Raw genomic sequence first — 13230 nt, 5'->3', positions numbered from 1 at the left:
ATTCTGTCCAACCAATTAGATTTAATTTAGAAAAAATATAATATACAGTAGAAGAGTTAGAAATATGAGAATTTAAAATATGAGGGAATTATATAGTCTTTGGCAGAAAATGAAGTTAATTTAGAACTGGGCTATCAACAGTTACTTGGTATGAACTGTTGCTTATTATTGATAATGTTTGTAAAAGCTTAACAAAACGAAAAAAAAAGAGTTAAGTAGCTCATTTCACTTCTTTTTCCCTTTCAAACAGACTTTACATTTTTAGAGTAGTTTCACATTCATAGCAGAATTGAGCAGAAAATACAGAGTTCCCCTATACCCTGTCCACTCACATGCACAGACATCCCACTATGAACATACCATACTACAGTGGAACATTTTTTATAACTGATAAGCCTACATTGGCACATCATAATCACCCAAAGCTCAGAGTTTTGACATTAGGCTTCACTCTGGGTGTTGTACATTGTATGAGTTTTGACAAATGTATAATGACATGTATCCATCATTATTGTATCACACAGAAGTTTGACTGCCCTAAAAAGTCTCTGTGCTCAAAATCTTCTCTCCCCCACCCAACCCATGACAGCCCCTGATCTTTTTACTATTTTCATGGTTTTTCCTTTTCTTCTAGACTGTCATGTAGTTGGAATCATAGTATGTAAACTTTACAGATTGGCTTCTTTTACTAATATGCATTTAAGTTTCCTCCATGCCATTTCACAGCTTGCTAGTTTATTTCTTTTTTGCACTAAATAATAGTCCATTGCCTGGATGTGGCACAGTTTGTTTATTCATTCATATACTAAAGGACATCTTGGTTTGCTTCCAAATTTTGGAAGTTATAAATATTTCTATAAATATTCATGTGCAGGTTTTTGTTAGTATATAAATCTTCAGTTGATTTGGGTAAATACCAAGGAACATGATTGGTGGGTCATGTGTTTGGTAAGAGTAAGTTTAGTTTTGTAGGAGACTTCCAAACTGGAAATCATGTTTCAATCATGTTCCAAAGTGGCTGTACCATTTTGCATTCCCACCTGAAATGAATAAGTTCCTGTTTGTCTACATCCTTGCCAGTATTTAGTGTTGTCAGTGTTCCAGATTCTGGCCTTTCTAACAGGTGTGTAGTGTTATCTCGTTGTTTTGTGTCTGTCTAATGACATATGATGTGAACCATCATTTCATATGCTTTCTTGCCATCTGACATATTCTTTGATAAGGTGTCTGTTCAGGTCTTTTACCTGTTTTTAATTGTGTTGTTTTTTCTTATTGTTGCATTTTAAGAATTCTGTCTATATTTTGAATAATTGTCCTTTATCAGATTTGTCTTATGTATTTTCTCCCAATATGTGGCTTGTCATGACAGTGTCTTTCATAGAGTAAAATTTTTCATTTTAATGAAATCCAGCTTATCAATTATTTGTTTCATAGACCTTTGATATTATATTTAAAAAGTCATTGCCATACCCAAGTTCATCTAGATTTTCTCCAGTTGTCTTCTAGAAGTTTTATAGTTTTGCATTTTACATTTAGACCTATAATCCATTTTGAGTTAACATTCTTGAAGTGTGTAAGGTCTGTGCCTAGATTCATTTTTTTTTGTACGTGGATGTTAATTTGATCCAGTACCATATGTTGAAAAGATTATCATTTCTCTATTGTATTGTCTTTGCTCTTTTGTCAAAGATCAATTGACCATACTCATTACATGCTTTAAAATTAAAATTATTTTGTGAAAGTTGTAGATTCATATCTAGTTATAGGAAATAATACACACAGAGCACATGTACCCTTTGTCCAATTTTCCCCATCTGATACCATCATACAAAACTATCATACAATGTCATAACTAAGGCATTGGCATTGATACCGTCAAGATACACAACATTTCCTTCACAACGAGGATCACTCACCTTGCACTTTTATAACCATGCCCATTTTCCTCATGCCCCCAACCCTTCTTTAATGCATGGCAACCAATAATCCAGCTTCCATTTCAGTCATTTTCTTTTTTTTTTTAAATATTATTAGGTAGAATAATACAGTATGTAACCTTTTGAGAATGTCTTTTTTTTTTTTTTTACCCAGCATAATTCTCATTCAGGTTGCTGTAGGTGTCAATGATTTGTTATTTTTTATTGCTGTGTAGTAGTCCTTGGAATGGATATACTACAGTTTGTTAACCCATTCATAGGTTGAAAGACATCTGGGTTGTTTCCAGTTTGTGGCTATTACAAATAAAGCTGCAATAAACATTTATATACAGGTGTTAACGTTTTCAGTTCGCTAGGATAAATGCCCAGAAGTTTGTGATTGTTATATTATATGTTAGCTGTATACTTAGTTTTATCAGAAACTGCCAAACCGTCTTCTAGAGTTGCTGTGCTATTTTACATTACCACCAGTAATGGCAGAAATGATCCGTTTCTCAGCATATTTGCCAGGATTTGGGGTTCTCAGTATTTTTTTTTTTTTTTTTTAGCTATTCTGACACATGTATAATGATATCTCATTGTGGTTTTAATTTACATTTCCTTTATGATCTTGAACAACTTTTTATGTACTTATTTCCCATCTTTACATCCTCTTCAGTGAATATTTCTTCCTACTGTTTGCACATTTCCTGAACTGTTTATTTTATTAGTGTTGAGTTTTGAAAGTTCTTTGTATATTCTAGTTTAGTCTTTTGTCAGATATGTGATTTGCAAATATTTACTCCCAGTCTGTAGTTTGTCTTTTTACCATCCTAACCATGTATTTTTGCAGAGGGAATTGTGTTTTTTTTACTTGATTGGAGTTCAATTTTTCCATTTTTTCCTCTATGGATTGTGCTTTTAGTGTCACATTTGAAAATTGTTACCCAGCCCTGTGTTCCAAAGACTTTCTCTTATATAAGTTTTTCTCTATAAGTTTTTTTTAGTTTTACATTTTAAATCTATAATTTATCTTGAGTTATTTTTTTTTGTATAAAGTGTGAGACAGCTCCAAGTGGCCTTATTAGTTTTTATTTTGTTTTGCTTTGTTTTTACCCATGGTTGTCCAGTTGCTCCAGCAACATTTGTTGAAAAGGCTGTCTTTCCTCAGTTGATTGCTGTTGCATATTTCTCAGAAATCAACTGGGTATATTTCTGGGTATCTTTCTACATTCTCAAGTTCATTACATTGAGGTATGTATCTACCCTTCTCCCAATATCACACAGTCTTAAAATAGGGTATATTGATTTTTCTCACTTTATTATTTTTTTAATATTGGTTTTGGTATTTTAATCCATGTTCCTATTTATATAAATTTTAGAATAATCTTGTCCATATTCACAAAAAAGTCTTGCTGGACTATTGATAGGAATTATGTCAAACCTGTACATTAATTTGGGAGAATAAACATCATTATTGTAATGAATCTTCTAAACCATGAACTCCATCAAGGTATGGAGATATGTCTCTCCATTTGTTTACACTTTATTTGATTTGTTTCATCAGCATTTGCAGTTTTGAGCATAAATGACCTGTTCATGTTTTGTTGGATGTATACCTTCATAGATCATTTTTGAGACATTGTAAACGGTGCTGTATTTTTAATTTTGGTTTTCATGTATTTATGCTAGTATGTAGAAATATAATTGATTTATATTTTTGTATGTTGATCCTGAATCCTAGACATTGCTTAGCCCACTTCTTAGTTCTAGGAGGAATATTCTTTTTGGTAGATTCCTTGGGGTATTCTACATAAACATTCATGATATCCACAAATAGGGACAATTTATTTCTTCCTTCCTAATAAATATATTTGTTACTTTCTTTTCTTGTCTAATTATGCTGAAGAGAACTTCTAGCCCATGTTGATTAAGAGCAGTGAGAATGGACATCCTTGCCTTCTTCCTGATCTTAGGGAGAAAATATTCACTATTTCATCATTCAATGTACCATTAGCTGTAGGCTTGTTATGGATTTTTTTCTTTTTTTGGAAATGTTCTTTATCAGTTTGAAAAGTAACTCTCTTCCTATTTTTCTGAGTTTTTTAAAAATTGTGAGTGGATGTTAAATTTTATCAAAAGCTTTTTCTTTTTTGATAAACTTGATCATATAAATTTTCTTCATTAACCTATTAAAATGGAGTTAATATGTTAACCATGGTTACTATGGTGGATTACATTAATTGATTTTCCAATATTGAGGTAGCTTTGCACTCCTGGCATAATCTCCTCTTGGTTGGTGTGTAAATATTTGTATATTGATTAATTACATTTGATTATATTTTTTAAGGATATGTACACCTATATTCATGAGGGGTATTAGTGAGCTGCAATATTTTTGGTTTTAATCTCATTTTTTTAACAGGATAATATTTGTTTTATTAAATTAATTGAGAAGTGTTCACTGCTCTTCAATTTTCTAGAAAAGATGTGTAACACTGTGAATTTTTTTTAGCATTTGAAAGACTTGTTAAGTGATACCATTTTAGTAAAGAGATTTTTAAGAAGAGTATTTAAACTTGAGTTACATTCCCTTAATAGTTTAGAGCTATTTAAATAATCCATTTCATATTGAGTAAATTGTGGTAGTGTGTGTTTTTCAAGGAATTGGTCCATAGATCTATCTATGAATGTCAATGTCATATGAGTAAAGTTGTTCATAATATTTCCTTATCCTTTCAATAGCGGCAATATCTGTAGTGATACCTGTTTCATTCCTGATACTGGTAAGTTGTGTCTTCTCTCTTTTTCTCTTTGTCAGTCTTGTTAGAGGTTTGTGAATTTTATAAGTATTTTAAAGAATTTTTTAATTGATTTATTCATTGTGTTCTTTTTACATTCATTTTTGTTTTATTTTTAATTTTAATAATTCCTGCTTTCTTCTTTTCTTCTTTCTGCTTGTCTAGGTTTTATTTTGCCCTTTTTTATAGGTTCTTTAGGTAGGAGCTTAGATATAGATAAATGACATTTTTATTATCAAATATATGCATGTATTGTTATAAATTTTTCTCTGATCAGTGCTTTAGCTGTGTTCCAAAAAATTTAATAGGTTGTATTTTAATTCACTTCAATGCATTTTTTATTTCCCTTGAAACTTGGATTATTTATGAAGGTGTTGTTTAGTTTCCAATTGTTTGGAGATTTTCTTATTATCTTTTTTTGAATTCTAGTATAATTCTATTTTGACCAGAAAACATGCTCTGTGATTTCAATTCTTATAAAGTTGTTGGTGTTGTTTTGTGGCCCAGGATGTAATCCATCTTGGTTTATGTACTTTGGATAATTTAAAAGAATGTGTATTCAGCTGTTATTGGGTGGAATATTTCATAAATATTGATTAGATATTGTTGGATGATGGTGTTGTGTAGTTACTCTACTTTCTTGATTATTTTCCACTTTGTTTTTCCAACAATAATTGATAGAGAGTAGTTGAAGTCTCCAAATACAATTGGGATTTGTCTATTTATCATTTAGGTTTTATTACTTTTGCTTCATGTATTTTGCAGCTATGTTGTTTAGTACATACACATTTAGGGTCAATGATGTCTTTTTGGAGATTGACTTCTTGTAACATTTTATGTAGTCCTGTATTTTCCAGTAATTATCTTTTCTCTAAAATCTAATTTAGCTGATATAAATATAGCCATTCCTGTTTTCTATTGTTAATGTTGACATGATATATATTTCTCCATCCTGAAATGGGTTGAATAGTGGTCATCAAAAGATATATCCATACCCTGAAAACTGAATGTGACTTTATTTGGAAAAAGAATCTTTGCAGATGTAATGAAGTTAAGCATATTGAGATGAGATAATCCCGGATTTCCTGTTTGTACCCTAAATCAAATGACAAGTCTCCTCATAACAAACGGAAGAGAAGGACACAGGAAAAGAACATGTGAAGACAGAGGCAGAGATTGGAGATATGTCCTCAAACCAAGGAACACCTGGAGCCACTAGAAGCTGGATGAAGCAAAAGAGGATGCTTCTCTAGAGATTTTAGAGGAAGAACAGCCCTGCCAACACCTTGATTTCAGATTTTTGGCCTCCAAAATGATAAATCAATAAATTTCTGCTGTTTTAATCCAGTTAATTTTTGGTACTTTGGTATAGCAGTCCTAGGAAATTAACAGACATATTTTTATTTTCAACCTGCCTATATCATTATATTTGAAGTGAGCTTCTTGTTGACATCAAGACATCTTATGGGTGGGCCATTTTTTTCAATCCTCACTTTTAATCTCTGTGTTTTAATTACTGTATTTACACCACTTGCATCAATAATGCAATTATTGATAGGTTAGGATTTAAATCTGCCATTTTATTTTTTGTTTTCCCTTTGTTCTTTCTGGTTTATTAAAATATTTACTCTTTTTTGTCTCTTTAGTTCCTTCATATGAGTTTGTTGACATATTTTAGAATTCCATTTCAATTTACATCTAATATTTTGTGTAGCTGTTTTAGCAGTTGCTTAGGTTTATATTATATATACATAGCTTATCCAAGTCTACTCATGTCATTATTTTAACAGTTCAAGTGAAGTGGAAAAATCTTACACCATTTTACATCCATTTACCATGCCTTGTTTATAATTAAATTGTGTTTAATATTTCCTCTTTTTATATTTACAACCATATCCAGCAGTGTTATATTTTTCCTTCATCATCAAATATAAATTAGAAAACTCAAATGCAAAAAACAGTCCATTATATTTATCCATATTTTTGTTTATCATGTTTCTTATTCCTTTCTGAAGTTCCAAGATTTCGTTTTTCTTTCTTCCAGTCTAGATAACTTCCTTTAGCCATTCTTTCATGGTAGTTCTGCTGACAACTAATTCCCTTAGTTTTCCTTCTTCTGATAATATCTTGATTTTCCCCTCTTCCTGAATGTTACTTTTGCTGGATGCAGAATTCTGGTTGACAGATTTTTTTTTTTCTTTCAGCATGTGAAATATGTTTTGCCAATTCCTTCTAGTCTTCATGGTCTCTGGTGGAAAATCTACTGTCATTCAAATCTTTTTTTCCTATAAGTAAGATGTTTTTCTCACACTTAATCAAGATTTTTCTTTAGTTTGTAAATTAGTTTGTAAAAGTTTGACTATAAGGTGACTTGATATGAATTTCTTTAGTTTCTCCTCTTTGGAAATTCACTCAATTTTTGAATCTGTACATTTACGACTAGCCAAATTTGGGGAAATTTCAACCATAATTTCTTTGAATCCTTTTCCAACCCTGCTTTTCCACCCCTCTTTTTTTGAAACCTTGATGACACAAATATTACTACATTCTTGTTACAGTCCCACAAGTCCCTGAGTCTCTTAGTTTTGCAGTCTATTTTCACTCTGTTTTTCAAATTGAGTAATTTCTATCATTCTATCTCTTAGTTTGTGCTTCTTTCTATTCTTCTATTAAGAAAATACATTGAGATTTTTATTTCAGATATCCATATCAGAGCTTTGGAACCTGGCTTCTCAAAGCAGAACCCTCAGTCCTAAAGATCCACCTCTGAGTTGACTCTGGGGATACTGTGACTTGAAATCAGTTTGGACCCAAGCCAATTCTCTGCAGCATTGTCCAATGATGATACAGAGCCTTTTCAAATCAAGTACAAATTTATTTCTCCCCCATACTTCATCCATATGTACAAGCATGCCTGATTCCAAGTTAAACCAATAATTGATCCTTGAATCAGCACTTGAGTCCACTGGTCCCACCATCACTGATGAAATAACATCTCTGATTGAAACAGGAAAAAGTATGAGGAATATCAGGAAATACAGCCTCATCAGAACTAGCATGTCATTTTATGGAGTGTGTCAAAAGAGATGTCAGGCATGGCTTACTGTTATCGTGACTAATAGTAGGTATTTGCTCAAGAAGACAGAGAAATTGGCATTGCAGGAAGATATAATTTGCTATTCCTGATATGCCTAATTATATATGGGGAGAAACTTAAGATCAGGAGTGATACAAGCTCAGAATAAATTTCACATTGGAATTGCATCTTTCTTCTGAGATAATCACCAGATATTTTACAAACCTGAAATTTCCCAGTGGGCAGTAATTTTTACAAAATCCTTTCTCAACAGGCCAGCAGTGAGAATTGTAAAACCAAAAATAATCTTGACCTTCCAATAGGGTAAATTTACTCCCATTTACTGAGATATGGCATTTGCTTATAGTGCATGTAAGTCATATACTCAAAAAATGATGCACTTGGCTCCTTCCAGGCACTGTCATTCTTCAGCTGTCTTGTCTAATATTTTCTAGTTTTTTAACTGCAGCTATGTGTTCAGAGCTCTATCTGGTCAAGTTAATGTTGTTCCAGGTTATTTATTTACAAATCAAGCCATGCTTATAGATTAATCATTAGTTGCCTGAGACCCTTGATCTCTCCACCAGTTTATATTTTCAGTGCTACATGAAGATCTTTTCCTTTACTGCTATTTGTCTCTCCATCCCAGACCTTCATTTCCTCTTTTAGTCTCTCACCCACACATGATTTGTTGTATAATTTTTCCTCCTCTCTTCACTCTGAGATGCAATAATTCCCCCTCTAGGTTATCTTCTTCCTTTCCTAGGACCTACATTAGAATAAGGAGTCTCAAAATTTATCTTAATTTCAAATGAAAAAAAAAGTTAAGTGATTTTTATTTTATTTTAAGGTTATATTATAAATTTTTAGAAATATATGTGGATTTAGAGAGGGAATATGAAGAAAAGTAGTAAGGAAAGGACAGTGTTTATACTTTCTGGACACACAATGGATCAGCCCCATGATAGCAAATTTACTTTCATTATTTTATTTAATCTAAAAGAAAATTAGGTTAAAAATGAAAAACCTGAGGCTCAAAGTCCTTATTTGTTCTCCCCCAAATAATATTGTTAGTTAAACTTGTATGGGGATGACTGCTAGAATTAATTATAAATAATTTTCCAGCATCCTGATAAAATGTGTAATAATGATTCAAACATTATTGCACTTCTTTGGTCCTTATTTTTTTCAACTATAAAATCAAGAATGAATAATTACATTATTTCCTTCTCAGCAGTGCTTTAAGTATAATGGGAATCTTATACTTTATTTCAGTTTTAGTCAGCTTCCCAAAAGGATGAACGTAGTCTGAAGTCAGGGAGTGTGATTTCCAGTTCTGTTCTTCTTTTTCAAGATTGTTTTGGCTATTTGGGGTCTTTCGTGCTACCCTTATGTGTCAGAATGAACATAAAATAATATGGCAATATTTAAAAATATGGACCTTACGTACTATGTAGGACTTGCAAAGAAGATGACCAAAAACTGGGTTTTGATAGCACTTAGACCTATATGCATTTCATAGTTATAGAATTGTTGAAGATAAAGAAACTCAGAGCAAGAATTTCTTTGGAAAATTTTCAGTACTGTGACATAATATCCCCTTTTATGGGGAATGGGAATGGGTGCTTCCCTCTTACATCAAGGTAAAGGTGAAAGGCTTCTGTGGGACCACCCTAGACCTTGAGCTATGAAATCCTGAAGACCCCATCATTGAAAGAGGATACATATGAAAGACTATTGCTGGCTACCTGCACTAGTGGCAGCACAAGAAGAGAAAGCTGCATTATTGTAGAAAAGATAGAAGAGATATGAGCCAATTACTGCTTAGTCTTTCCTGAAGCCAACATTAGCATGTTGCCCAAAAGGAGTGCTTGGAAAGAACTCAATAAAGAGTAGAGTAATAAAACTCCTGGTTTAAAAACTATGTATGGGTTTAAACTTTTTTGTTAACATCTTTATTGGAGTATAATTGCTTTAAAATGTTGTGTTAGTTTCTGCTATATAACAAAGTGAATCAGTTATATATATACATATAACCCCTTATCCCCTCCCTCTTTGTTCCTTCCTCCCACCCTCCCTATCCCACCCCTCTAGGTGGTCACAAATCACGGAGCTGATCTCCCTGTGCTATGCAGCTGCTTCCCACTAGCTATCTATTTTACATTTGGTAGCGTATATATGTCAATGCCAAGTTTAAACCACCCCCCCACAAAATAAAAACAAAACTATGTATGATATTTCAGGCCAAACCATAGGCAATTACAAAGGCTTTACCTGGCAGGTCTCACAGAGGAAAGCTGGCCTCTCATCACCAGATTTGGTTCACAGACAGTGTATTACAGTCTCTAAAGGGAGTGGCAGCCAAGGACTCAAGTCTCTCGGGTTTGTCATGTTTTTATGCATCTTTACATTCCTAGCCCATGCACTTAAGTTCACAGGCCTTCCTCTGGTATCTCAGCTGAGGTCTTCCTACAGGGAGGTGGGGGTAGGAGTGGTGGAGAAACTTTGATGATCTTTTTTCCCACTCTGACACAGTATTCAGTACTTTTCTACTCCTAGCTCTCCCCTTCTCCCTCCCTCCAGCCCCCGGGTGTTAGATCTTAAATGAAATAGGTTACCCTAGCCAATTAAAGAGAGTGCTTGAAAGTAAATCAAACCAAAAAATATAGCTTAATAAAGGCTCTTCAAAATTCATATGTGAAATTCCCAGCCCTTATAACTGCAAGTTACAGTGTAGACTGCTATATTTTCTCTCTTACTTACACATAGCAGAAGCTCAGCTAATGGTGGCTAGTCTTTAAAAGTAAAGCAATAATAAAGTGAATAATAATAACTTAGTTTAAAAATATTAAATAGTCATTTGCTATAGCTCATACAAGTCCTTGATAATCAGTGAAAATTTAAATATGCTGAGTTATAGGAATACAGGAAAGAAACAATTAACCAGTTTTTTCATGAAGGAGAATAAGCAAAGTGTATTTTTCACCTCCAATGATAATTTAAAAATTAGTAGACGTTAGCAACGGATAAAAATTAGAGGGCACTCCAGGCAGGAAAACAGCATGTATAAATGCTATCTATGAAAGAGCTAAGTGGGAGTTAGGGATCATGATTGAAAGGCTATAGCCACATTTGAAAACAGGAGTTAGAGAGAGAGGAGAAACAAGATTATTTTGAGCTAGGGACTTTATCCTGAAACTCATTGATCAAGAAAGTGATGAAGTGAGAAATGAATTTAAGAAATAGTGTTCTGAAAACAGAGAAAAGAGCCTAAACAGGGATGAAATAGGAGGCAGGGAAACCAGTGAGGAAACCTTTCTAGTCCTACTTTCTCATTCTATTAGGCACAAAGCTTCCTGTATTTCTGTAAGCTAGTTGCATAATTCCCCAATAGAAACTTCCTGCTACTGGGCTACAATTACTTTTCTTTATTCAGTGGTTTCCTTTCTTTCTTCATGCCCCGCCCCACAGCAACACACACACACACACACACACACACACACACATGCACACACATTTTTATTATAAGCTTCTTGATGTTAAGGGTTCACCATTTCTCACCCATTTCTTTATTTAAAAAGCATCCAATAGGGTTTGCACAAAATAAGTATTCTGCAGTTGTAGACTCTTGCTTGTGAGGGTGAAAGAGAAAACTAAAAATGAGAAAGTAAAGAAAGAATAAAAACTAACAGAAGCCAAAGAAAATAATTGAAAAAAAAATCTTTTATTTTATGTAGTTGAATCTAAAGGTCAGTTTCAGCTGTACTTCTGTCTCAGGTCTTTCCATGATATCAGTGAGGCTGAGGTCCATGACCACAGTCCCTGCAATCATCTAAAAGCCAGGTTGCCTGGAACTCTACAGTAGAATTTTTTCATATTTCAACTTATAAGTGGAAACCCATGGAGATATATACTAGTATAAAGATGGGTTTTGAGTTTAGAATGTTTCATTTCATATACCTCTCCCTCCAAGCAGCTAAATAAAGTAATGAAATATGGGTTTCTACACAAAATCTAGAGTGACATGTTGAATATAGCATGTGAGACAGGACCACCTGGGCAGGTCTCAAATTACTGTGGCCTAATTTCTCACTTTATTCAGCATTTAGTAAAGAAAGCTTCAAGGACATGACCTATTGTGGGAATGAAGCTACACAAACGGACACACACACATACATATACCCCACACACACCACACATTTAATTTATTTAGCCACATGGGCACAGGAAAAAGAGAAATTGAAAACCTCAAGAAGCTTGGATTGTTATGAGGGAAGCAGACATGTACATCAATAATATATCACTGGTTACCACTTAAACCTGAGATCCTTCCAAATTAAGACCCAGGTCCGTCTGGAGAACTACAGGGACAGACTGCCAGTGTGCCTACTGTTTTGAGAAAAACTCCTTGTTGAAGTCTGAGATGAGAACAATGGATCAAACTCTGAAGAGAAGGACAATTTTAAATATAGGGTTGCACCTCATAGAGTAACCAATTCCGTAGACACATAGGAGAGTCCTACAGTAGATGATTTAATTCATAAATGCAAAAAACATGTACCGATCATTTGGCATGGGCTTAGCCCTCTCCTGGGTAATGGAGAGGCACTGAGGAGAAAAACTGACAAGGTCTAGCACTAATGATCCTGCTCCTAAGAGCAATGGGAAATCTTTAACACGTTTCAAAGAGGTCTTTAAGAAATGAATAAGTTAAAGGAGTGTTTGCCAGCAAATTCCATAAAAGCCTGAGAGCATAGACACCAACTGCAATTCTGATGACAACTGTGACCATCATAATGATATTAGTGTGGCTGGGGTCTTAGTGTCTGGGCTATGGTGACAGTGTTGACACCACCCATAGTGCCCTCCACATTGGCCTATAGGCACTGTTGCGTACAGTGTACTTGATCTTTCTTATTTTGATCTTTGGGATGAAAGAGAAACCTCAGCATCAGAGGTGACATTGATATGTCTGAGCAGGAGCACAAGGTAACTTTCCTGGTACCAGATATATAGCTTCCATTTTTTTAATGATACAGTTATAGGAAATCTCTCCACATGGTGACAAAGAGAAAACAGTTTCTCCCAAGGTTAAGTAAGAGGACTGATTCCCAGTGTGCATGGAAGTCATCCCCTGTGATGTCCCAACATTTGACGTGCTCTTAGAAGAAACCTGAGGTTATTTGATTCCAACAAAGTGGATGGAGCAAGAGGGTATGACCAGGGAACTTCCACTTCTTATGTGGTCAGGAAAGCAGAAATTCATACTATTGCTTATGTTTTCTTTGGTATATCACTCATATGTGAAATCTAATTTTTTAAATTTATACAAATGAACTTATTTACAAAACAGAAACAGACTTATAGATATCAAAAACAAACTTATGGTTACCAAAGGGCAAACATGTGGGGGAGAGATAAATCAGGAGCTTGGGGT

This window comes from Orcinus orca, chromosome 13 (assembly GCF_937001465.1).
Source record: "Orcinus orca chromosome 13, mOrcOrc1.1, whole genome shotgun sequence".
NCBI lineage: Eukaryota > Metazoa > Chordata > Mammalia > Artiodactyla > Delphinidae > Orcinus > Orcinus orca.
Note: the sequence above shows the minus strand (reverse complement) of the source record.